Source organism: Mirounga angustirostris, unplaced genomic scaffold (assembly GCF_029215605.1).
Source record: "Mirounga angustirostris isolate CCGP_5_RB_7025 unplaced genomic scaffold, mMirAng1.0.hap1 SCAF_2, whole genome shotgun sequence".
NCBI lineage: Eukaryota > Metazoa > Chordata > Mammalia > Carnivora > Phocidae > Mirounga > Mirounga angustirostris.
The window spans coordinates 18,256,000-18,282,666 of NW_026991710.1; the positions used below are offsets into that span (position 1 = coordinate 18,256,000).

At 39.9% G+C, this 26,667-nt stretch overlaps 1 protein-coding gene across 1 annotated transcript in view; it reads left to right on the forward strand.

The window, feature by feature from the left end:
- Positions 1-26,667, forward strand: part of LOC123848987 (cytosolic beta-glucosidase-like) — a 96,669-nt gene that overhangs the window by 54,693 nt on the left and 15,309 nt on the right.

Below are 26,667 nucleotides of genomic sequence, written 5' to 3' on the forward strand. Positions count from 1 at the left end.
GCAGAGGGAGAGAGAGCAGCGGACTGTCCCCTGAGTGGGGAGCTCCATCCCAGGACCCTGAGATCGGGACCCAAGCTGAAAGCAGATGCTTAACCGACTGAGCCACCCAGGCGCCCCTACATCACTCCTTGTTAATAGTCTAGTTTTTGCTCTCTTGAGAGCAAAGGTTTGGAGCACTGCTTCTTAATCTTGCCTGTAACACTAGTGAGATTTAACAAATACTGACACCTGGATTCCACCCCCAGTGAAAATAATCTTTTTTTTTTAGTTAACATCCTCATCTCAGATAGTGATTCTAATTTATTTTTTCTGACTTTATTGAGGTGTAATTGATGGATAACATTGTATAATTGTAAGGTACACAAGGTGATGATTAGATGTATGTATATATTATGAAATGATCACCACAATAGGGTTAATTAACACCTCCATCAACTCATGTAATTACTTTTTTTTTTTTTTAGGTGAGAACATTTAAGTTCTACTCTTAGGAACTTTCAAGTATGTAATACAGTATTGTTTATATGGTTACCATGCTATGCATTAGATCCCTAGAACTTACTTATCTTGTAACTACAAGTTTGTGCCCTCTGACCAACATCTCCCCATTCCCCTCACCCCACATGTCCTGGCAACCACCATTCTATTGTTTCTATGAGTTTGGCTTTTTTTAGGTTCCACATATAAGTGAGATCATACAATATTTGTTTTTCTTTGTCTGACTTATCTCACTTAGCATAATGCCCTGAAGTCCATCCATGTTGTTGCAATTGGCAGGGTTTCATTTTTTTCTCAGAGCTGAATGATAATTTCGTTATATATGTACACCACATCTTCTTTATCCATTCATCTGTAGATGGACACTTAGGTTGTTTCCATGTCTTGGCTGTTGTGAATAATGCTGCAATGGAGAGATTCTAATTGAAGTGTCCAGGGTGTGGCCTGGGCAATGGGGATTTTACAAGTTCCCCAGGAGATTCTCATGTACAGAAAATGCTGAGAATCACTAATATGTGTATTTTGAAATATTCTATAGCAATATGAGGATTGGGAGAATTAGATGCATGTGCTCACACTGCAGCTTATCTAAAATCATGATAAATCTTTGGAGAATACCTTTAATTTTAATTTAGTTTATTTATTTATTGGAGAATATCTTTTATACCCAGCTTCTGTTTATGTCTTTAGGGTACAGTTCTAGATAGAAAATTACTGGATCAAAATTATGCACTTTAATGTGTTTCATTATATATTTTCAAATTGATTTCTAAAAATTAACTTTTTTTCCTTAATTCTTGTTAGGATACCTATTTAGTCACATCTTCACCAATACTGAGTACTGTCTTTAAAACAGGCACATACATGCAACACACACTTTGCTAATTTGACATGAGATCTATCTATCTATCTATCTGCATGTGTTTTTGTTTTCATTTATATTTAATTTAATTTCAGAGAAGACCAAATGTTTTATTATCAGTTATTTGAATTTCTTCTGTGAGCTGTCTGTTTATGTTATTTGAACATCCTCTTGCAGTTTTCCTGTTTAGCATGTGTTTTAAGAAAATAATAGCCATTATAATAAATGAATGTCATTTCCCCTATCGATCCCCAGAAAGTACTTAGAAACAATACTTATTCTAATATACAGGGCAAAGTCTTCAATTTTATTTATATCTTTAAACATCTAACCCATTCATTATAATCTTAGATGCAGTTTTACACATTTTTAAAAGCTTCAAATGAAAATTTGAGGTGTCATTACGTAAATGACATCATATGGAGCCATCTAAAGGAGGATGAAGTGAGACACAGAGAGAGAAAAGGACTAGGATGCTCTGGTTCCATGAAGCATGGTTTAAAAACTAGAGTTCGGAGATTTTCCTTTCCTTTTCATGGTAATGGAACACCTTGTGACCATTTCACTGTAACTTTGCCTCCAACGTCAGCAAATCAAGTGGCATACCCATAGCTGCATACTGCTGCAGAGATACATACATTATGGAAGCCCACTATAAATTTAGTGATGATGATGAAGAAAAACACACTGCTTGTTACATCCTAATTAAACCAAAGTTGTTTTTTGAGTCCTTAAATCTAGGCCAAATTTTGCTTTAATCTCACAGACATATCCCAAATCAGAGGCAAACATAACTATATTGCATTATCTTTTTCTGGCTATACATGATTTATGTCCTCTCTGGGTGAAAATATGTTCTCATGATTTTGCTATTGTGATAAATTGAAGGTGTGATATTACAAACTAGGATTTGGAACAAGAAAGACTATGAAAATTAAAGTTTCTGTTTACATGCAGGGTTCTTTTTTAGTTGTCACTGAATTTTTTCATCAATAACCAAGGTGTCTCTGTATAAAAGATGTAAAAATGCTTCAGTTTTCTGGAACATGACAATTTTCCAAACCTCCTTTTTATTTCCCTTGCTTATTTATGACTATGCCTTTACTTCCTTGATGTGCCTTTTCCTTTTCCTCATTTACCCTTGTATGTTCACTGCTTTTTTTTTTTTTTTTTTTTTTACCCTTCAAAATGGGCAAAGTATAAGGCTTGAGGCTCAATTCAGCCTGGCTTGGAATAGCTTTGTGTAAATAAGAGAATTGTGTTTTATGCTATTCAGTCTTAAGGAGTAAAAATGACTTTCACTTTAGTGAAAAGAAGCATCACCATGTTTTAAAATTATAGGCTTTTAGGGCTGAGAGGAACCATGGAAATCATTGAGTCCATCCTTCTTGTTTTATGGATTAAAAGTGATTGTGCAATCATTCTGTCATAGGTAAACTGCTCCCTGTACTCATGGGCATGCTTCATATATCCTGCCCACCTTACTTCCTCAGATTAAGTTGAGCTAGAGGTCGACTAAAATATAGTAGTTAAGAGTGTAAGTTTGAGGTTAGACAGACATGAGTTCAAACCAGTTCTCTATCTCTCAGCTCCTAGATCTTGGGCAAGTCCTTTTACTCTGCTGAGCTTTAGTTTTCTTTCACTAAAGTAGGGCTAATTGTATCAACCACATCAAGTCATTATGAGGACTGAGTTATGTCGTGTTTGTAGAGTATTTAGTTCAGTGCCTGGTACCAAGTGAGCATATAAGAAACGGAACTTGCTTTTGTTAATATCCTGCTTCTCATCCATCTCCTTGTCTAGACTGTGACTTCTCAGAGCCACCGTGTCCTGTTCATCCTCTGTATGACCTATGCATTGGCACAGTATCTCGTTCCATGGCAATTCCATACTTAAAATGACTTGAGACCAAAACCTATTTTGTCTTTTCTCTTTCTTCTGTCTCCCCTCTCTCTTTTATCTACAAATACCTAGGTGTGAGGTGCCATCATGTTTTCCTGGACTGATGTCACAGGCTCTTAACTTGTTCCCCATTTCTCTATCGTACAGCAGCCAAAGTTATCATCTTAAAACCTAAGTCAGATCGGGGTACCTGGGTGGCTCAGTCCTTAAGCGTCTGCCTTCGGCTCAGGTCATGATCTCAGGGTCCTGGGATTGAGTCCTCGGCAGGGAGCCTGCTTCTCCCTCTCCCTCTGCCCCTGCTTGCGTTCCCTCTCTTGCTGTGTCTCTCTCTGTCAAATAAATAAATAAAATCTTTAAAACAAAACAAACAAAAAACATAAGTCAGATCCTATAAATATCCTGCTTAGAGCTCTTTAATGGCTTTCCATTTCACACAGCATAATAGTGAAAACCTTTCTTTTTCAAACTCTTAGATCTTCTCTGCTATTATTCTCTCTGCCTCATTCTACTCCAGCCATACTTGCCTTCTTGCTGTTCCTTGACACTCCAGGCACATGACTGCCTAGAGTGAAGATTTTTAAAGAAAGGTCACTGATAGCCCATCCACATATTTTAGACTCTGTCTACTTGCTTTCATATAGGAATAGACATGGCTTAAAACAAAATTAACATGTTTAATTAGACGGATTAGTAACAAAGGTGCCAAACTAAAGGAAAACAACTCTCTAGGAATCTAACCTGGGAAACCAATCAAGACACTCACAAACATAGTACTTATACTGAATTCACAGGATTTTTTGTCCTGGTTAGCCCCTTTCTTTAGATTTCATTATCTTTAGCTAACATGTGTTTCACTCCTATTTTATTGTCCGTCGTTTCTCTCTCTAGTCCAATACACTATTTGTTCTAATTTTCTGGATGTTTATCTTGCTAAGATTTTAGTTAGTTCATCCCAGATGTAGCATAGGTTACCCATTACCAGACTCTCCACTCTTCATCATCCCTACATAGTTTCTTCCTGGGCAGCTCTGCCTGAAGGTGGCTTGAGCCCAGTATGGCTGGCTCAGAGTGAAGCATGCAAATATCCCAAAACATGTCTAGAATAATTCCTGTGATTGAGCATTACGTTTACTGTTGAGTCACCCATCAGCCAGGACAAAAAAGGAAAATACTACGGCCTGTGTAATTTTCTTTACCCAATAAAAGGATACATGCCAGTTCTTCAAGTAGCCAAACAGTATAATCTCCTGATACCAAAATTAACACTTGACTGTCTGTGACATTATCAGCAACTTACTGTGTGTCATGTAAAAATGAGAACTCATGTTGAGCTGACAACTTACTAAAATTAGTATTTCACTTTATCTATATTGAAATTTGATATGAAGTCTTAGGATCATTATAATAAGGACAAGAAAGACCCATCAGGGTAATTATAATTTGATTACATACTAGTCAGAGCATTTTACCTTTGAAATGCAATGAAAAATATCTATACTTTTTGGTGGAGGGAGGACATAGACTGGAATTGGCTATATTTACAAATTTAATTCACTTAATAACAACTATGAATGCAAAAGATGGCTTTTTGTGGCTACGGCGATAACTTCGATGGTCTTTAGGGACCATTGTGGTGCAGTGGAAAGAAACGGAGACTTAAACCAAGACTCCTGGGTCCAGTTTTTGTCAAAAACATGTGACCCTAAATGAGTTGCTTGACTTCTTTCAGACTCTTTGTCATCACTTGTAAAATGAGGACTCACTACAGCTCTTAAATCCTGTATGGTGTTTTGACTTTTTACTATTTGAATGAAGTGGCCCTAAAATTTCAACACATAAAGGTCTCTCCCAAGCTTCTAATTACAGTGGAGGCTAATCTTTTGGAATGAAGTTGATCTTGCTGACCACCCTGCATTGCTGTTGTGGTTCAAAGGCATGAGCAAAAGGGACGACACCTAGAGAGTCCATCCAGGCAGTTGGGCAAGGCCTTTCCGAGGACATTATCCTAGCCAGTGATGGCTCTGCTCTTCAGCTGTGCTTGTTCAGAAAATGAAGTGTTGTCAGCATTCCCAGAGTATATCAGTTTCTCATGTAATAGACACGTATCTAGCAACTTGCAAGACACTGATATATAAACCCAAATGCCAATTTATTAATTTATGACTTGAAATACAACTGTCAAGGACATAAGATATTTGTAGCAATTAATCAACACATTCTCTTTCTGGAAGAAAGCTGTAAGTGAAACAGAAGAAAATCTTAAAATCTGGCTAGGTGATCAAGGCATGGCAAGGACTAAGAGCATCTTGTAGCCTGATGCACCCACCTCTAATCTAATGCCATTCCTCCAAGGGGGGCCCAAAAAACTGTACTCGTTGTCTAGGGCATTTAGTCCCTGGATGTGCTGAGCACACATTTGGTCCAGAACTCTGTCCAACTCCTATGTTTTCACAGCTAAACTTCTTTCTCTTGCTACATCCTGACTTTAGGTGTAACCACACCTTCATTTTGACTATGGTCAGCTTTGTTCTGTACTGGGGAAAACTGTGTTACTTAAGAGCATCTCTGCAGTTGTCAGCTATCACCCATTTTTCTTTTTTATTATTAACATATAATGTATTTTTTGTTTCAGGGGTACAGGTCTGTGATGCTATCACCCATTTTTACACAGTAAGGCTCTTCTAATTCACTGAGCACTGGGCATGCCTTTTGTTCCCTTGTGTTGCGCCCACGTCATACTGCCTGATTCTCCCTCCTGTGTATTTTGGCAGTAATAAAAGGAATTCTCTCCAGGATTTGCATTCCCAGGCTGTGAGCTATCTCCAGGCCTAAATGCTAGGGGAGGGGAGAGGAGGATCAGAAGGATGGAGGTGGAGCAAAGTGGGGGGGGAGTGGTTACTCCCAAAGCCAGATCTTTTGTCTTTGCTTTGTCCTTGCTGGGCTCCAGCCAGGGAGAAGGAATGTTTGGTATTTAGCAACACTCACAGTAGTCTGGGACTCTTTTTTTTTTTTTGCAGACCTTGAATATATCCCCTCCTCAGGGAAAACAGGATTCTCAAGAGTAAAATGAATTATCTCCTTGGCTAATTAGCTAGGATATAACAAAATTCTCGGGAGGATCATCCCATCTGAGAATTTCTATAATGTATGCTTGTTTTTGCAGAATCTCTTTTCATTCTGTAGCCTGCCCATCCTACAGCTCATTCCTCCCAGAGAAGGCAAAGTTGTCAAGTAGGTAAAACCTCTCCCTCTTTCTCGCACCTCTCTGCCTTCCTCCTCTTTCTCCGCCTCATAACTTCTGATACTCAAGGGTGACCTAAGGCACTCAATTCCCCTCAGGTTGTCCCAGTTCTTGCATATGCCTGCTCTACTAATTCTCGCTTCAGGAGATGAAAGGCCACCCCCCAACACCCACCCACATTAACATCCTCTGCACACTCTTCTGCTCTTTGTCTTGTATCAGGTTAGGTGCCACACTTGGCAATCAGTGGATAGACCGATATCCTGATAAAGTATTAAAAACCTAAAATGGTTTTATACCTTACTCTTTCCTAGTGGACATGTGGTAGCTTTTCTAACATCGTCCGACATTTCCTTCGAGCAATTCATTTGGTCCCCATTTCAGCCACCTAATTTCAGCGAGAATGGCTCCATCGTTAGCTTCAAAGAAGAGATCTAATTAGTTCAAGTCAGAGAACCTCATTCCTGAGACACTCTGATTGGAGCATAGAAATGGGTATAACCTAATCAGAAATAAAGAGATGTAAGAAGACATTTGTTGGCCTTTCCACAAAGATTATTTTCCTCCCTTCCATTGGAGCTATGAAAGGAGACACTTGGTCTTCCTCATGTGGTATGGGAAAGGGAAGTCTGAGACTCTGGACACTGTGTTACATTCCCTAGGGGAGAGCCTGGAGCTTCAGGGGCTCTGAGGGAATCCTGAGACTGAAGCAGATATCATAGAAGTTAGAACAGACAGATGGAGAGAACCTGGGTCCTTGGGGAGATCATTTGAGCTGCTAGATCAAACCTTACCTTAGGCCGACTTGTCTCTCAACCTAGGTCTATAAAGTCCCTTTATTGTTTAGGTCTGGGTCTTTGTTAGTTACAAAAGAAAGAGTTTTAGAAAATACTCTGTTGTAATTTTAAAAGGTTTAGTGGAGTATAGTAATGCCATAACTCAAAGATTTCATTTTTAATGATGGAATTACATGCATTGTAACAGACTTTCTAGGATCCCTCAGCTCAAAATATGTAGATTATGTAAAGGTTAGCTCTGACCACAAGGAATGGATCCTATAAAGCATATGTCCATCAGCCCCTGTATACAAGTATATACCCAAACTACTAATTTCTGTCTTTGAGAAGGCCCCAACTCATATGGGAGTCTTACCTCTAACCATTCCAAATTCATATTTATGTAATACCCATATAATCCATAGCTGTAACTGAACCCAAGTCCATCTGTCTGACACACAGCAAAGCCAATCACTGAGACATCAGATACACGGGAAGGAAAGTATTTGAGAGGCAGCCAAATGAGAGAAGATGGGAGGGCAAGCCTCAAATCTGCATCCCCAAAGGGGGAGAGAACAAGTTTTTTATAACCATAGGGGTGGAGATTACATACATCTTGATAAAAGGCCAGGGAAAGTTAGATTATTCATGAGTGAAGTTGGGGAGTATGTGCATCAAGCAAGCACGTATGTACCATGCATCCCATGTTCACTTTAGGGTGGAGACTAAACATCAGAATGAGGCAAAATGCAGCCTGTGACGTCAGGAGGTTATTTTAGGACAAGGAGAAGGGGCTATGGGCATGCTCCTAGAGCTGGTACAAAATGAATGGGGTCTTGCGCTTATTATCTCTGGTAAGGATTGCAGGACCTTGCTTGTTTCTAGGCTGGAACCATATCAGTTGAGCTTGAGTCCAGGCTTCTGCAGAGACAGCTAGTGGATTTGTTAGTGGGGTCTGAAAAGGCCCAGTAGCTGATTAGGGGGAATCAGTTCTCTGAAAAACAAGCTTTAGACTTTCTGTGAGTTTCAATCTCCTTAACCCTACGGGACACAGTTTCACAGTAGATGATTAGCAATAGCGTAGAGTAGTGGAGACCTAGATTTTGGAAGAAGATGTGAATTCTCTCATTTGTTGTGTTGCCTAATCTCTTCTAAAGAGCTGTCCCCACATTTGTATAAAGGGAACCATGTCAACTTCACAAAATCGTTTGGCAGTTAAATGAAATGACGCGCAAAAAGTATGCACCGGCACTGGGGTATGGCCTATGTCCGATGCATTGATCTCACTCTGAAAGCAGTGTTTGCCAGGGCAACATTTCCCAATAGATACCTACATCAACTCATTACATTGTACATCTTAAAGTTACACAATGTTATATGATCAATTATAGCTCAGTAAAGCTGGGGGGAAAGTGGCATTTCCTTCTCCCCAGAACAGCGATAGAGTCTAGTTGAGTGATGAAGGGTGTAGAGTTAGAGTAGGATAGCCTGGTTTCAAACCCTGGTCACTCTCTTCAGGGATTAACAGGCAAGGGCAAGATAATTACACCATTTATTCCTCAGTTTCTTTATCTATAAAATGGGGGTAATGACAGCACTTTCTTCATGGGGTGATTGAGAGGATTGATAAAGCGGAGTGGGCACATGGAGGCCGGAGACTCTGGGAGCAGAGTGACACTGGGAGTGGAGGTGAAGGCTGGTTGCAGTGTAAGGACCACCAAGTAGGGGTTGTTTGAGGACTGACTCAAAGGAAATGCGAGTGAAGAGTGCAAACATTCAGCAAAAAGCTCCTGGGCAGAGGGAAGCTCCAGGACAGAATCTGTGAATTGGGATCTGACCTGATATGGCCCAGGAATAGCAAGGAGAGGCAGCATGGATGGAAAAGCATGGGTGAGGGAAAAGAAGTCGCTGAGAAAGAGAGGAAACCTGTGTGAACAGATCCCATAGGGCAGGGCAGGCCTTTAATGTATTGGCTTCTACTTTGACTGCAGTAGGAGTCATTGGAAGGTTTTGTGCAGAGGACAGCAGCATCCAGTGTGTGTTCTCAATGAACCCCTGGATACTCCACTGGGAAGAGATTTAGGTTGTGTATTAGTCTGTCAGGGCTATCACTCCACAGACCGGGTGACTTAAACAGCAGAAATTTTTTTCTTACATGCCTGGAGGCTAATGTCCAAGATTAAAGTGCTAGCAGGGTTAATTTCTTGTGAGGCTTTTCACCTTGGCTTCTAGATAGCTGCCTTCTTGCTGTGTGCTCACATAGCCTTTCCTCTGTGTGCGTGAGGGAGAGAAAAAGAGAGGTCTCTGGTGTCTCTTCCGCCTCTTATAGGGACACCAGTCTTATAGGATTAGGGCCCCACCCTCATGTAACCTTAATTACCTCCTCAAAGGCTCTGTTTCCAAATACAGTCACAGGTTAGAGCTTCAACATAAGTTGGGGGTGGGGGGAGAACAAAATCTAGTCCATAACTACCGTTTGATGGTTAATTTTATGTGTTAACCTGGTAGGCTATGGTGGCCAGAAATTTGATCAGACACCAATGTAGGTGTTGCTATGAAGATATCTTTTAGTTGTGATTAACATAAGTAGACTTTGAGTAAAGCAGATTACCTTCTATAATGGGGATGGGGCTAATCCAATCAGTTGAAAGAATTAAGAGAAAAAGATTGAGGTTCTTCAAAAAATAAGAAATTCTGCCTCCAGACTGTCTCAGGACTTGAGGTGCAATCTAACTCTTTCCTGGGTTCCTAGCCTGCCCTATAGACTTTGTACTTCCTAGTTCCCGCAATCATGCAAGCCAATTTCTTAATACTCTCTCTCTCCAGCTTCCTCCTTTGGTTCTGTATGTCTGTCTCAGGTGTACGTGGGCTAATACCAGTAGCAGGGGTGGGATTAGGGGCCTAAGTCAGACAGCCACTGTAGTGGTTCATCTAGGGGTCAGGTGAGATGTCTTAGAACATGATGCTTTTAACGTTAATTTGTATGATTTCCTATGTATAATAGTATTATATTTGGATTTGTATTAAATTACCATAATTTGTAGTATTATGTAATTATAATATTGCAGTGTGCATATCATATTGTAGTTTGGGTTATTTACCTCTTCTCTATAAGGTATTACATAATAGTCATACTATATTCTACAAAAGAACTTGGAACCCAACATGAAAGAAACAAAATGGCCCGTTTTGCCAAGTGTGGCATATATGGGCTTAAAGATATTTTGTTTTGAACTTTGTCCCTTTTGAGAAGATTTAAAGGCATAAAAAGTTTAGTGGACTGTACTTATAGCTGAGAATTACACACTGAGCTCATAGTAGGTGTTCAATTCATATTATTTAATACATAAATGGTGGGAGCAAGCACTGACTAGAAAGGAATTTTGGGGGATTCTCGGGGTAATGAGAGCTGGCATGTTGTTTCTCCCAGATAGCGGGGGATCTAGTTTATTTTAAAGTTATGAGTTCCCCAACATATATCATTCAGTCTCTTTCTAGTCTCTGTATTCACGATAACTTTATTCTTCAAGTAATTGTGTTGCAAAAGCCTTATAGCTTAGTTGTTTTAGGGAAGGAGACAGAATGCCAGCTTCATTATTCCTTGCAGTGAGAATTTGGACCAGTGGCCTCTCCTCTCTAAGACTGAATTTCTCATTTTAAAAAATGTAGATGAGGGGCGCCTGGGTGGCTCAGTCAATAAAGCATCTGCTTTCGGCTCAGGTCATGATCTCCGGGTCCTGGGATCAAGCCCTGCATCTCTGTGGGGAGCCTGATTCTCTCTCTCTCTCTCTCACTCCCCCCCGCCCCTCCCCACTGCTCATTCTCCCTCTCTCTCTCTCTCAAATAAATCAGTTAAAAAAAAATCTTTTAAAAATGTAGATGATATAGAGACAGAATGCAGATTGATTGTTGCCAGGAGAGGAGGGGAGAATGAGGAGCAACTGAATAACAAATATGGGGTTTCCTTAGGCTGATGAAAACATTTTGAAACCAGATAGAGATAGTGGTTACACAATATTGTAAATGTACTAAATGTTTGTTCACTTTAAAATGCTTAAGTCTATGTTATGTCAAGTTCACCTCAACAGAAAGAAGTGGGGATGAGAATAGTATCTACCTCATAGGGTTATAAGGAGACTTACCGCCATTAAATGCTTAGAACAATGGCTAATACTTAGCACAAGGCAACCAGTCAAAAAATGCCATTCTCTTCTTCTTCCTCCTCCTCTTCATCTTTTTCCTCTCTGTCATCATTGTTGCTAGCATTCTCATAACTATTCTAGAACCAATTCCTTCTCAGATAAAAATGCTAACCTGTATCGATGTCACCCAAAGGGGAATACCGGGGGGTAAGGCTAGGAGATTAGGTTGGGATTAGTTTATGCCAACCAAAGAGAATCCAGAATATATTTAGTAGGCAGCAGAGGACCCCTGGAGATGCTTGAGCTGGACAGTGAAGTGAGTCATACTGTGCTTTGAATCAATTAGCCTTAGAAACATGTGGGGGGGATGAGGCTGAAAGAGGGGGACATAGTTAGCAAGTTACTCTCAACAGGGTCCTTAGATTGCACTTTCTTATTTCCTCCTCAGTCACCTTGGATTTGCCTGGCTACATAGCAAACACTTAATAAATACTTGTAGATTAGTTATTTTACACTTGTTTAATGCTTTCCTTTGAAGTACTTCCAGTTGAGATTACTTCTACAAATCACATAATGCAAGATAAAATGCCCTATATATCTGTCAGTTTTCTCTAAGACTGTTTTCTAAGTATTATATGTGTTCAGTTCATGGACTGGGTGTTCAGTTCCTGGAAAAACAGAAATCACCCCATTAGTCCTACCTCTGCAAATTTCACATTTCATGTTCCAAGTTTTGTGGTGGGTGGTATTTAAAGCCTGTTTTTTGCTGGCTATTGCATCACTAAAACTGTATATTGCTCGTGGACATTTTGTGATCTCAGATCTAAGGAAAATGATGATGTTCTATTTGTTATCACTTTGAGGGAAGCACAGAAAGACCTTACAGTGAGAAACACAGCTTAATTAGCACGTTGGTGATTTATATTACCCAGTGTGAAATCTCCACTGGCACCAAAGGAAGGATCAAAACAAAAGGCATCATTTGGATTTAAATTTTTTTTTGTTCTTACTCAGAATTCACAACCTTATTTCCATGTCTCTAATCCACAAAACCCACAATGTAACATCATTGTCTAAAAGTTATCACATTTCACAATATCAGGCAAAAGTACACAGCTGCTTATTGATTAATCTCTGTGGACAGATGTCCCCTGTACCATTTTGTGCACAGGTGTATACCTTGATTTATGTAAGTCAAAGGCTTTTAAACATCATAGGATTTTAGAACCTAGACGGACTGGTGAAATTTTCTACGGTACCTTTGCTATGTATTGATTGAGAAAATCCTAATAAAAATTAGAAAAGTTTTACATTGATTTATACTTTATTTGGCATATTATTTATATATGTTATAGAAATATTTGTACATCCATGTATTAACCTGAATAAATTCTTCAATTTGTAGACCATGTGTATCAGACACATCTCTTTCAGGTACAAAAAATGTAACAGAAACTGGTTTTAGTTACAAAAAACAGAAATAAGGAAATTTATTGCTCAAGTGACAGATCCAAGGATAGTTCTTCAAATTAACTGGATTTAGTGGTTTAAAGAGATCTATTTCTTTTCCATATCCTGATTCTACTTTTATCTGGATTTTCTTCAACTCTCAGACTCTCTCTTTGTGATAGTTGCTGGCAGATTTAGGCTTATATCTTCTAGGATCAAGATCAGAGGGAAGAGAGTAACTTACTCTTCTCTGGGCAATGCTTGACTTAGCTCTGATTAGACAACTTGAATCAGGAGTTCATCCTTGAACCAATCACTGTGACTTTAGTTTTGGAAAATGTTGATTGACCAGAAATAGTTTTGGTGTTAACACCTGGATTCACAGGATGTGGCCAGTCCCATCCAAACTATGTATATATACTGACTGTGGGCACAATGAAAATTGGGGTGTTCTTACCAGTGGTTGGTGGGAGGTAAAGTAAATGCAAGGTAGGCAAAACTGACAGATGCCCATGAGAACTTCACAAGTGGGTTCCAGGTTACATTGCAGTAGTAAAAGGATGGGAGGTAAGTGGTATTAGGAGGAACCCCTCCCCAGAGGACTGTAGATCTGCAGATTAGGAACACTTTCTACATCCCAGCTCACCCATGAGGACATAATCTCTAAAAGTGAAATGACTTATTCATCAAATCATAGTTAAAAAGGCAGAGGCAGCCTAGAACCATTCTAATGCTTTTCCTAAAGACAAGGGTATTTCTTAGGTTAATCATATATATGATTTAAAAAAAAAAAAACAGTCCATTTTTGAAAGTGTTATTTTTGCCTTTTCAAAAATTTGGAGAAAACCCCCAAGAGCAAGTGAATACGACTCTATGAGAGAACCATTACAACTTTGTGTTGAACTGTTTTGAATTTAATTCTGTAAAAGGTGAATATATATAAGCTCTGTTTAATCATTCTCTCATGGTGGTGGTTTTTTTAATGTAGAAAATTTCACTGGGGTGCTTTCACAATTTGAACTGTATGCAGAGAAAACTGTTATTTGCAAGTTCCTCAATGAGATATCCCTAGAGTACTATTATTATCACATAAAAAGCAATACTTTTAGGGTAAGGGGCTTTTCAGGATTTCTCAGAGTCCTTTAGTCTGCCTTCGTTTATCAACTGATTGTCACCCTTCTGTGTGGCAGGGCACCAAAGAGTTACCTCTTTTTTTTTTTTTAAAAGATTTTATTTATTTATTTGAGAGAGAGAGAATGAGAGAGAACACATGAGAGGGGGTAGGGTCAGAGAGAGAAGCAGACTCCCTGCCGAGCAGGGAGCCCGATGTGGGACTCGATCCAGGGACTCCAGGATCATGACCTGAGCCGAAGGCAGTCGCTTAACCAACTGAGCTACCCAGGCGCCCCAAAGATTTACCTCTTAAGGATGCTCATGGGAGCGCTCTCTTCATACTTGCCCTACAGCATATGCTGGTCCAGGAGACCTGGCTCAGTGTCCACCTCTTCCTGCCGGCTTTAGCGCACGCCATGGACAGGCCACTCACTGTGTGGCCTCTTGCTGCAGGGTCCCCTCCTTCACTGAGTGACCCTTTTGGAAGTGCTGGAATCCCTCTATTTTCTGGCACTGGTTCACCGAGAAGGGCTTTCTCAATCTTTGCTTTGGTAAACCATATGTGTACAGGCTGCCCCCAAACACTGCCTATCATTCCTCGGTCATCCTGCTCTTGTCCTTGGTCCCACATTTGCAACACTGGGCACTCTGAGGATCCCATTGCTCAGGACTTCAGGCAAGAAATGATCACAGTCCCTGACTTTGCAGAGGTGGGAAGGATATTTGGGTCCCCTCAGTATTACAGAAAGAGATGATGGAGAGGTCTAAGAAGAGAGGCTGCTTGCTGCTCTATGCATTCATAAGGTGACCCGTCTCCCCTCCTGGTTCTGCTTAGCCCTACTGGGTTGGGTGGAGGTGTTGGTAGTGGTGTGGTAGTGGTTGATGAGCTGAGGTCTTGAAAGAACAAGTTCTGTGGGGCAGTGGCCACTACCAATTAGTGGCAATTCTCTAAAGTACCCTTTGCTTGTTCCCTAGTGCTCCACTCTTTCCATGTCACCCAGGTCAGATTATGCCACTTCTTTGCTCAGAACACTCTAATGACTTTCCATGTCACTCTGCATGCAGTCCAAAGTCCTTACCGCTGCCCACAAGACCCTACCTGATCTCGTCCCCACATCCCACTCACTCCTGATCATTCAAATCTAGCCTGGCCTCCTTGTTGTTCCCTGTACATGTCAAAAATGCTTTTACTCGCTGCTTCCCCTGCCTGGAATGCTTAGCTTATATATTCTCAAGATTTGCTCCCTTTCTCTTGTACATCTTGTCTCAAATGTCACTTTATCAGTGAGGGCTGCCTTGACCATTCTACATAAAATAGCATCTTCTGACAATCTTGGCTCTCACCCTGATTTCTTTTTTTTTTTTTTAAGATTTTATTTATTTATTTGAGAGAGAGAATGAGAGAGAGAGAGCATGAGAGGGGGGAGGGTCAGAGGGAGAAGCAGACTCCCTGTCGAGCAGGAAGCCCGATGCGGGACTCGATCCTGGGACTCCAGGATCATGACCTGAGCTGAAGGCAGTCGCTTAACCAACTGAGCCACCCAGGCGCCCCTGATTTCTTTTTCTTTATGTCATCCACCAATACCTGGTATATACATGTCTGCACGTGTTTATTGACTGCCCCCTCCCAGAGACTTTCTGTGCTTGGTTCATTGCTATACCCCGGCAGCCAGGGCCATGCCTGATACTTGGTAGCTCTCCGTAAATATTTGCTGACTTAATAAGTGAATGTGTGATGAATTCATTAGGATGCATATGGTAAAATTAAGTCAAAACAAAGAAACTCACTTTGATGTTTCAGTCCACTGGCACTGGTTATAACTAAATGCAAATTTCAAATCTCCAGCTGAAAAGCCGGTTCCTCTCTTAATTTTGACACAGTACTTTAGACTGTTTCCATTTTTGTGGAGAACAACCATGTACTTGCACAAACCCTGAAAAGCCCCACAGGCATTTGGCACCATGCGTTCATTTTTTCTTTGCCAGAGGGAAACCTTTTTGCACTCCGCATTTCCACTCTCACATTCTCTCATGTGATGGAAGCTACGAGACCAGACTAGGTTACTGGTAAGGTCTCTTTTTGCTCTAAAATGCACACCCTATGCATTTCTGTTCCTTCCATTCCACTTTGTATGCACTTTAGAGCAGACATTGTTCCTTTTTGCCTCATTTGTATTGTTCATCTGCTCATAACTTTTAGATGAGGCTATTGTGGTACATGATTTGGAAGACTGGTCTTGACTATGTCTTTCAAATATGAGCTAATGGTGACTGCAGAGGCTGCTAATTTAGGAATATGATTCAGGTAGTGTGGATGATGCAGTTATTGTTCAGGTTAGGGCTCTACTTGAGGCTATCAGTTTTCATCAGTAGAGCTCTGTGGAGTTTAGAGCTCCAAAAGCCATTAAAGATAGCTTCTCTCCCGTTAGTCAAGTACATTTCCTAAGGTGATTTTACAATTAGTTTCCAAAGCGCTGTTGACAGGGAACAGGGGGACATGGCTTTTTCTATAAACATTTCTCACCAGAATTTTTCAGACTCTCATTCTTGGCGTAGGATTTTAGTCCCACTTTGTCTAAAATCAATACAGTTAAATTTGTCTGGGTCTGGTAAGATTGTGTGTGTGTGTGTATGTGTGTGTTATTTTTCTCTCTCTTTTTCATTCACGTAGGGTGGAAGAAAAGGGATTTTGTGGTTAGAGTGACAGAATGTTTGTGTTAAGTACATTTCCAGCAAAGAATAGAACAAAAACAAAAATCCCTCTTTGGAATAAAGTTTGTTTAGAACTGGAATTAACCTGTCTTGAACATGATAAATGCCGTACTTTTCAAAGGTTTGTTATAGAATTGATTTCTTTCCGTATGGTTCTGGTGGTTTAATTTGATTGGCATAGCAAAATACTGCTATTTGATGTGGGAAAAGTTATTTTTAATGCACAGGACTGTAGGTGTAAATTTTATTTGTGTTAATGATACTGAATAAACTGCATTTATGTGTTGAGTTTATTTCTGGTTACTGTACTACTACATAATTTGATTGTCAAGTGTTCAGACATGGATTTAAATCTTTATGCAGCTGGGAATTAGCTAGTCACATTGTATTTGCTTCGGCTTGTGAAATCAGGAAAATGACCCTGCTAAAGAAAGGAAGCTATTTCAGGGTTTTCTTTTCTTTTCTTTTCTTTTTTAAGTACAAAGTTATTTCCGTAGAAGCCTGATAATGAAGGGTAACTTAACTCTTTACTTAAGCCTGTTTGAATGGTAGTCTGTTTGTCGATTTTCCATTCAACTGTTACCTATGCTTAACGAAAGACGTGACATGTTTTTTCTTATTTTTCCTTTAAACAAATTAACATATTATTTTTAGGCTTTTAAGGATGAAATTTAAAAAGATTAAATAGAGTTGGCTTTTACCACATTACAAAGTTATTATTTCCAATATTTACCTTGAAAACTCTAACTTTTAATCAATCATCATCAGGTACTCAAACCCATAAAATGGCTGCTGGGTTAATGTGGTTTCAGTAATACCAAGCACATTATTTTCACGTATACTAAAATGGTCTTAACATTTATCAGACAATGAGATTGTTTGATCAAGTTTGCACAACTTCCATGACAATTAACAGTTAATTTAGGCAGAACTTCAATTTAGTTTCCAGAGTCTATTCTACTTCTTAGGCTAATTGTTGCCCAGCTCCAGGGGAGTTAAGACAATGAAAGCTTTAGTATTCATCTACTTTAACTTTGTGTTGAAGTCCTCATAAAATAAACAACTATGATTCATGAGTAGAGTAACTTTTTGCCTTAGCTTATTTTATTACTATTTGCCGTATGGGTTTGACTATGCCTAATTTGACGCCAAATCATGAATAGAGATTAAATTCATTGGAAACTTTCAATCTTGAAGAATTAAGTATTCATAGTTAGTAACACACCAATATTCACTCCAGCTGATTTTCATCAGGAATGACAATTTACTCAAGGACATCAATAATACACAAATATCTACTTAATGTTTGGATGGTACTGGGGTGCATGTAGGTACCTGGAACTTGTCTTCAAGGAGCATGAAATCGAACTGATGAGGTAATAATGCTTAGGTATATGAAAAGTCACTTAGTGACATAGTAATGCAAACTAACAGTAAACTATATCTTAATTGCCAAATAAGGAGTATAGCAGACATCACAGATACCCTGAGTAAATATATTACTGAAACTTGAGTAATCAAACCTGAATAAATTTATACTGCTTCCTCTCACCTTCTTATATTACATTCTTTGGAATAAGGTGGTTTGTTCCACATAAATATGCAAGGGCAGTAAACAATACCAGGTAACGTTTATTTATTTATTTTTTTAATTTTTAATTTTTTTTTTAAGATTTATTTATTTATTTATTTATTTGACAGAGACATAGCGAGAGAGGGAACACAAGCAGGGGGAGTGGGAGAGGGAGAAGCAGGCTTCCCTTGGAGCAGGGAGCCTGATGCGGGGCTCGATCCCAGGACCCTGGGATCATGACCCGAGCCGAAGGCAGACGCTTAATGACTGAGCCACCCAGGTGCCCCAGGTAACGTTTATTGAATAGCTCCTATGTGCTGGACATAGGTGTATTACTTATCTGAGTCCCCCAAATCCCATGAAATAGGCCCTATAATCCTCATTTCACAGATGAAGAAACTGAGGCCAGAATAACATGCTGATGTCCACATAGCTGCTAAGTACCAGCTGTACCACCAAAGTCTATACCCCTAGGCCATTCTGCCTCTCCAGGACCCTGGTTCTGAGGTGCACCAGAGAGAGGAATCTGACCACAGAGAGCTAGCTTCTCACTGCAAATTTACTTTTACAGGGCTCCAATTAGTACACAGAAAGAGCTCATTTACTAAACGGGCTCTGAGTAATTGGCTAATGGGCTTTTGGTGAGTAGTGTCCTCCGGAGGGCTGTTTCCACAGCCTGATGCATTGGGCAGTCAAGCCTGAGGTTGTTTATCCTGCTCCAGGACAGCACAGCCCAGCACACTAATGCTGCTGGAAAATGGTTCCCTGTTGAAAACTCAAACTGGATCAACAGAGCCTGGCTCTAGCTCTCAGAAGGCCCAGCAAAGAGGTCCTGGATATCCTCGCCAACTCAAAGAATTGGGGTTGGGGGGAAAATGGTTCTCATCTTTCATATATGGGTTAAAACGATGAGGACCTGGGTCTGGATTTTTCCTCTAGACCATAGGCTCTGAAAGAAACCTGATGTCTGGTGAAGAATGCAAGGGGTCATGTCATTGACTTATGGCTGTGTGGTTCTGCTTGCCATGGTGCTTGGATCTGCCCCACAGGGGAAATTGTGACAGGTATACCCCAGCTGATACAGTTTACTGCTGGCACCTCTTTGTGCCCCATTTACTTCAGCTGTAAAATGGAGACAACAATGCCCACTGGATGTGGTTGTGGCGAGAAATCAACTGGGTTGATAAATATAAAGTTCTTGGAAGAGAACCTGGGTTCAACACGTATTAGCTATCATCATTACTACCCTGCTACTGTTATTATGTGTGTTGGATTATATAGTAGAAAGAAAATGGGATTTAGAAAGGGTTTAAGTTCTAGTTCTTCCCTCTACTACTTGTTGGAGCTTGAACAAGTCACTTGGCCTCTCTGCTCAGGGCTCCCTTCTGATATGGGGCTAGCCCTCATACGGTTGTTAAAAGCACTAATAAAATCATATCTGTAAATTTCATTTGTAAACTGAAAAGTCCCTTGTTCATTATTACTGTTAATGCCCCAAACATGATCCTTCTATTGAATTCTCTCTCTTATTAACACAACAGACAAAGCTATAAATGTGGGAGTCATATTAAACTCTTCCTCCCAATTAGTTGGCTATAAGATTTGATTCTTAATCTCTCTAGTATCTGGTCCCTCCTTATCCCACTGCAATTTCCTTAACTATAGGGCTCCAGCAGCCTCCTAACTGGCCTCCCTGACTCCAATCTCCAGAAGATTGTTCTAAAATGCAAACTCAATCTTCTTATTCCCCTTCTTAAAACTGGTTTCTCATTGCCTTCAGCATCAAATTCCAATTTATTAGCATATGGCAAGGAAGATCTCCCATGACATGGCTTTTTACACACTTTTTACACACTTTCTCAGGGTTACTCTTGCCCTTTTGCCTTTATCAATGCTTGTGTCATATCAAATTAGATATAGTTCTCAGAACATGTCCTTGTCTTTTTCTTGTGCTTTCTGGCCCTTTCTTCCTCATTATCTTCTATCTGCCCTTTAAGATTATTCTAGCATTATCTACACTAAAGAAGGTCTGATGTCTCCTTTCTTCAATACGCTTGCTGAGTCAGGAGTTTCTCTTCTGTGCCCCATGACATGCAGTATTTGTTCTGATTACATTGTTTCATAACTACTCCCTTATGTATCTTTTTTCTTTATAAGACAGAGGAACCCTTTGCGATTTTGATCTCATCCTACTTGTTTCTGTATTTTTGGTGGCTTGGAAAAAAAAAGTTGAATGAAAGAATAAATACTATATTCAATATACTATTATAAAAATATCCAATAAAAATAAGATGATGTAGTTGTCCTTCCAGAATCATTTCCAAGTTGCTAATCCACTCCACTCTACAAGAGGTTTACAAAGGAGACCGTATTTGAGATGTATTATCACATACGTGACCTTGGACAAATGACACAGCCTCCCTAAGTCTCATTTTTCTCTGCTTTAAGATTAGAATAATAAGAGTATCTATCTTGTTGTTGCAAAGGGCAAATGAAATATGCATATAAAACTCTTAAGTGCTTGGTATCCAGTAAACATGCAGCAAATGTGAATTACTACTGTCTTATTAGCTTCAAAATAGGAGGAAATTCACCCCATCTTTCATTCAAGAAAGTTGTTCTTCAAGGTGGTCAATGAAAAATTGTGTGGGAGAGGTGGTATGTAGCTTTTCTGAACCTCAATGAAGTAGCTCATAAAAAAGTGGATTTATTAAAATTCAAACAAAGTCAATATTTATCAAGAAAAATAATGGAGTTCAAAGAATATAGAGTTCTACCATAAGCCGGAGGAAAACAAAAATCTGTTGATTCCATTCTCTCTTTGAATGATGGTTTTCTCTGTCTATAGTTCATAGTAAAACAAAAGGTTTCCAATTCTCTACTCTCTCTCCCTTTCTCCTGACACCTCTTAGGAATATTTTTGTCTTTTTAATACTCAAACCAGGAAAGACTAACAGATATATGATAGACAGTGAGGTCAAATAAAAAGAGACACTGGTTGGACCTGCACCTGTCAGTGACATTCACAGTGTCAGGATACCTGTCCAGAATTCCTTTGACACTTCATCTGCTATGGCCACCTACATGGCTGTGATCAACAGTCTTTCAAAGCATAGGTTGGACAGAGACAAAAATGGCTAATCTCTACGTCCTATGCAGGGGTTTCAGGAAGATGACTTAGGAAGAGGGTAAAATAGGGTCTTGGAAAGAGCATGGACTTTGGAGGCAGACTGCTGGGTCTTCATCCTTTTTCTGTCACCTGTTCTCTTGCTCAACTTGAACACACTTAACTTTCTCTGAACTTCATTTTCTCTATCCATATAATGGACATAACAACATCAGTCTTGAAGGGTTGCTGTGAACAACACGGTGTTTAGCAATATATCATAGCTGTCCCTTTTTCTGTGCGCCTGGGAAGTATCAGGTGCTATCTTTGTACTCCTCTGCTGTTCTCCTTGAATCTAAAAAGCCTTGAAAGATAATGCTCTGGCTTGTACTGTGATTCCTTGTTGAGAGCCTGGAGATAAAAACAGTTTAAGGACACTGTTGATTATAGTAAGTAAATGTTCCTCTGCCTTCCTCCCTCCCTTCCCCTCTCCTTCTTTGCCTCCTCTCTCCTTTATTCCTCCCCCTCTCTCCCTCACTCTCTCCCTTCTGTTCCTCTCTTTTATTCCCTCAGTGCACTTGCCAAATAACAACCTGTGGTCAAAAAAAAAGCTCATCTTCTTGCATATTACTGATGCTTCCTCTAGGAAGCAGCAATTACTTTTTTCTTATGTCTCTAGGTCTACATGTAATTTCATAGTCTAAGTCTTTATTTCATCTACTATTATTGGTCCTACATTCTTGAAGGCCGAGTGTGATATTATCCTTCCATGATATAATCCAGAGTCTCTTTTGATGCAAGACCATAGGTTCAAGGGGAGTAAGAGGAATTAGCAGTAAGACTCAGCCACTCCATCACACTGCATAATGATAAGGCTAAGCTATCTTATGTAAAATCTACTTCTAAATCCCAAGATATACCAGTGTGCACTGTTTTGGGGTAGAGAAATAAAAAAGGTCCAAATTTCATGCAGACCCTTAGTTTGGAGAGAACCTTAGAAGGATTTTAGTGCCAATAGACCTATAAAGATCTTCAGTTCTAAACCCATCACTGGATCATATGAACAATCTCAGAGACACATGTCTTGTTAATGCATAAGCTGGTTAGAGGCAAGGATAGAAACAGAACTCATGGCCCCAGACTGTATCACAATGCTTGTAGTCTTGAGACAGGCCATTAAAATTGACATGTGGGCAGAGTTCCAACACTGATATGGCTCATACCTTCTCTTACTTAACTAGCTAGTGAATTCTTAACCTTTCAAGTTTTGATTCAGATGCCTATTTCCCTGGAAAGCTGTACCTGAAGTTCCCAGGAGAGTTAAATCACCCCATTTTTTTTTGTCCCTCTAGTGTCTTTTTGTATTTCCACATCAGTTCTTTTTGAGTCTGTCTTCCCAATGAGACCATCAACTCCTGAGGGCGGAAACTATGTGCTGTTTATCGCTGAATCACCACACCTAGTTTGGAGTCTATACATAGTCTACATAATTGCTGCCCAGCGAATATTTGTTGAGTGAATAATGAACAAACTGTGCTTCTCAAATATTTGGACTGGATGTAGAGTCACAGAGCTCACTTGTGAGGGGAAACTGTTCACGCCCCTTCCACTCCTGCCACTGCTGATGAATGAAGCCCAACCTAAATTCATGTCAGAAGGCTCTCTTGTCTTTGCAGGGCTGCATGATTGAGCTGCTGCTATTCCTTTCAGGCATCCTGGAAGGTTCTATATGCAATAATGTTGGAGTCCCTAAAATTTAGGAGGAGAGATATTTCATGGCCCTCATGCTGAGTTCTATACGGAGTTCTATTTTCTGACTAAGTATTGATTACAGCTTACAAAATACTGCAAACCTATATAATTAAAAAGAATGAGACCAGTCATTGGTGGGCAGTGCATAGCTAAGTGTAAGAGAAGACAAATTCTTCAGGTGCCTGCGATTTTATAATTGTACTTGCTTGGGAAGCTTATTAAAGCTTTGCAGGTGCAATGTTTCATCACAGAGTAGTGAACCTTTGAAAGATATGCATAATAAACAGAGTTTGAAATATGTTTTTATTCCAGGCCATATGGTCCTGTCTGGAGCTTTCCTGGATCTTTGGGTCAGTTCATTGTTGAAAGATGGGCTTGCAAGGATCATCCTCTCAGAGCAGTTGTCAGAGCCCTATCACGACGAATCTGCTTTTGCATGATTATTTATTTTATGTGAAACTAGCCCAGCCTTGCTCAGTAGCTGAAATGTGCTGAGCAGAGTCTCTTCCCTGAACAGCTTGTGGCCACATCACCAAGCAGTGTCCTTCCTTGTCCTTAAAAAGCAGACTAGCGAGACTTGTACAATAGGCCAGCACAGGCAGTCTGGGTGAGGTGTACCCACCTGGGCTTGAACTTGGTCCAGCAATATGAAAACTTACACAGTAGCAGTTTAAAGAGATGCCATTGTTCCTTCTTCTCAACTCTCTGTTACTCACTTTCCTGTATCTCCTGACTCTAGGCCATTATAGTGACCACTGTATGCAAACACTTGAAGTGTTTTTGTGGTGTTATTGTGGTGAGGATAATGGTAATGCTTGCTTACTCTCCTTTTGTCATTAGCAAAAGGTGGCATTGAATCCTCTGACAATGGCTTTTTGAGGAGCATTTAATATAATTTATTCAACATTTATTATATATATATGAATTCCAGTAACTGATGAGAGACATGGTCCTTGTGATCACACAGAAATATTCTAGAGTGCAAAATGAGCAGTGATTTGATCAGGTTGGAAGAAGATATTTCTTTCTCTTTATTTGGACAAGAGGAATTTGGAATTGAATTTTGTTACTGTGCTCAAGAAGATAATCTTGCCTTCTTGAGAACCACCTTTTCTCTGTTCTTCTATTGTATTCAGTATTCTGTATACATTTGTAGCATTCATTCATTTAAGCAATATTCTATTAAACACCCACCCTTCACCAGGATAAGATCCATGTGCTTAATGCCCTCGTGGAGCTTAGAGTCTGGAGTAGAAGACAGAAAATGAACAAATAGTTAGTTCCATGTCTTATTGATGTTACAAAAGGGAAGTTAAGGGTGTTCAGTGAATGTGCAAATCAGAGAAACTATGTGGGGGCTTTTCTCTTCTACTGGACTACTTGACCTTGAGGGTAAGGTCTACATCAGATTTTCCTCTCCTCTATGAGAATCACTCTGCCTAAAACAATAACTTGCGTTTAGTAGATGCTTAGTGAAGTGTTTTGTGGATATAAGGGAGGAATTAAATAAAGAAGCTAAGAAGGAAGTATTAATATTAGTCTATATGTTCAGGATTCGGTTTAACAAATTATAGTTCTAAAGCCCTAAATCAGTTTCAGATCAAAACTACACATTTTGTTGTTGTTGTTGTTGTTGTTCTCACAGGCAGTTATACTACTTTTATTCAGTCATACCGCTTATTTTTCCACTTCTAGAGCCATAGAACCTAGAACTTAGCCTTTCACCTGTGTATAGAGAAGCGGGACTCTGATATTTCTATCTGGGGCACCAGCAACTTTCTTTGAGGGTTATTCTTAGATGGCTATAGTTATTAGAGATGGACTTTTTCTATATACAGAAGATCAATATTCTTTTTTTTTTTAAAGATTTTATTTATTTATTTGAGAGAGAGAGAGAATGAGAGAGAGGGGGGAGGATCAGAGGGAGAAACAGACTCCCTGCCGAGCAGGGAGCCCGATGTGGGACTCGATCCAGGGACTTCAGGATCATGACCTGAGCCGAAGGCAGTTGCTTAACCAACTGAGCCACCCAGGCGCCCCAGAAGATCAATATTCTTATGAACTAAAAAAATGATAGCTATTCCAAAGTGCGTGCCTCAGGCCTACAGATAAAGTTATAAGTTGGGAGATGTTTTCTCCTGGGGTTCTACTCTGGTACCCTGGGGGATTTCTGGCACCAAGAGCCACCATTCAAACTCATACTGTGTCCAGGAGAGTGGAGTGACATTGCTCAAGAGGGTTGAGAGCTCCCAGATTTCTCAAGAAGGGAAAACACTCCAGAGGACTATGCCAGACATGCAACTAAGGTCCAAGTAAAGAGTTATCTGAGAAATATTAGGAATTAGAGGTGAAGTGTGGTAGCAGCAGCTGAGATGGTGGAGAAGCTTTTGGGGAATGTCAGAGAGTAAGAGGCTAACAGAAAGTGATGAGGAATCTCAGGTCTGAATGGATGGAAACTTGGAATCACCAGGTTGGGACTGGAAGCAGAGGCTGGATAGGGACAGCCAGCAGCGTAGTAACAGGGATTCAGGTGTTGGGAATGGATTTTGTAATCAATACCTGTTGAATCTTGGTTGTTCAGCCTGAAGATGCTATGATTCTAATATCCAGGTGATAATAGTCCAACCAGAGTCTACTAAGATCATATTAAGAGGACTTCCTTTTTCCCCTTCATTTGTTCATTTGTTCCTTCATTCCTTCGTTCCTTCTTTCCTCTCTTCCTTCCATATATTGTTCCCTCCCTCTCTTCTTCATTCCTTCAACAAGTGTTTATTTAGCATCTACTATGTGCTAAGTACTGTTCTCAGGGTTGGGCATATTGAAGATAATAGACAGATGTCCCTTTTTCTCATGGGATTTTCAGTCTTCTGGGGAAGATAGACAATAAAAAATAAGTAAATACATGAATAAGACATTTTCACGTAATGATAAGGGCCACAGAGAAGATATGTACAGGATAATATGAGAGACAGTAGGGTGGTTGGGAATAAAACTTTAAGTTGGGGCATCAGAAAAGATAGCTTAATGGAGATGAATTTAAATTAAGACCCATTGGCAATAAAGAGCCATAAAGTGAGGACCTAGAGGAGTGATCCAAGCAGAATGAAAGTCAGGGTAAAGGTCATGAAATGGAAAAGAGTTCAGCACATTTCAAGAAGAGAAAGAAGCCCAGTGTGTCTGGACAATGGAGGTAGAAGACAGCAAGGAGAAGGCAGAGGGGAGCCAGGCAGAGGCCAGATCATACAGAGCCTTAAAGGTCATATAAGGATGTCAAATTTTGCACTAAGTAAGATAGGAAACCATTGAGTGGGGAAGTTAAGCAGGGAAGGACATAAGCTAAACTGGTTTTTCAAAAATTTACACTCTGGCTATATTGTGTATAGGAGTTGTGGCAGGTGACCAGTAAGGAAGCTACTGTGGTAGTGGAGAGGGATAGAGAGGGGGATGGAGGCAGAACCAGTTACAGACTGGCAGTGGGAGAGAATACAGCAAAAGGAGAATCAAGCATGACCTCTAAGTGCCTGGTGTCAAGAATGAGATA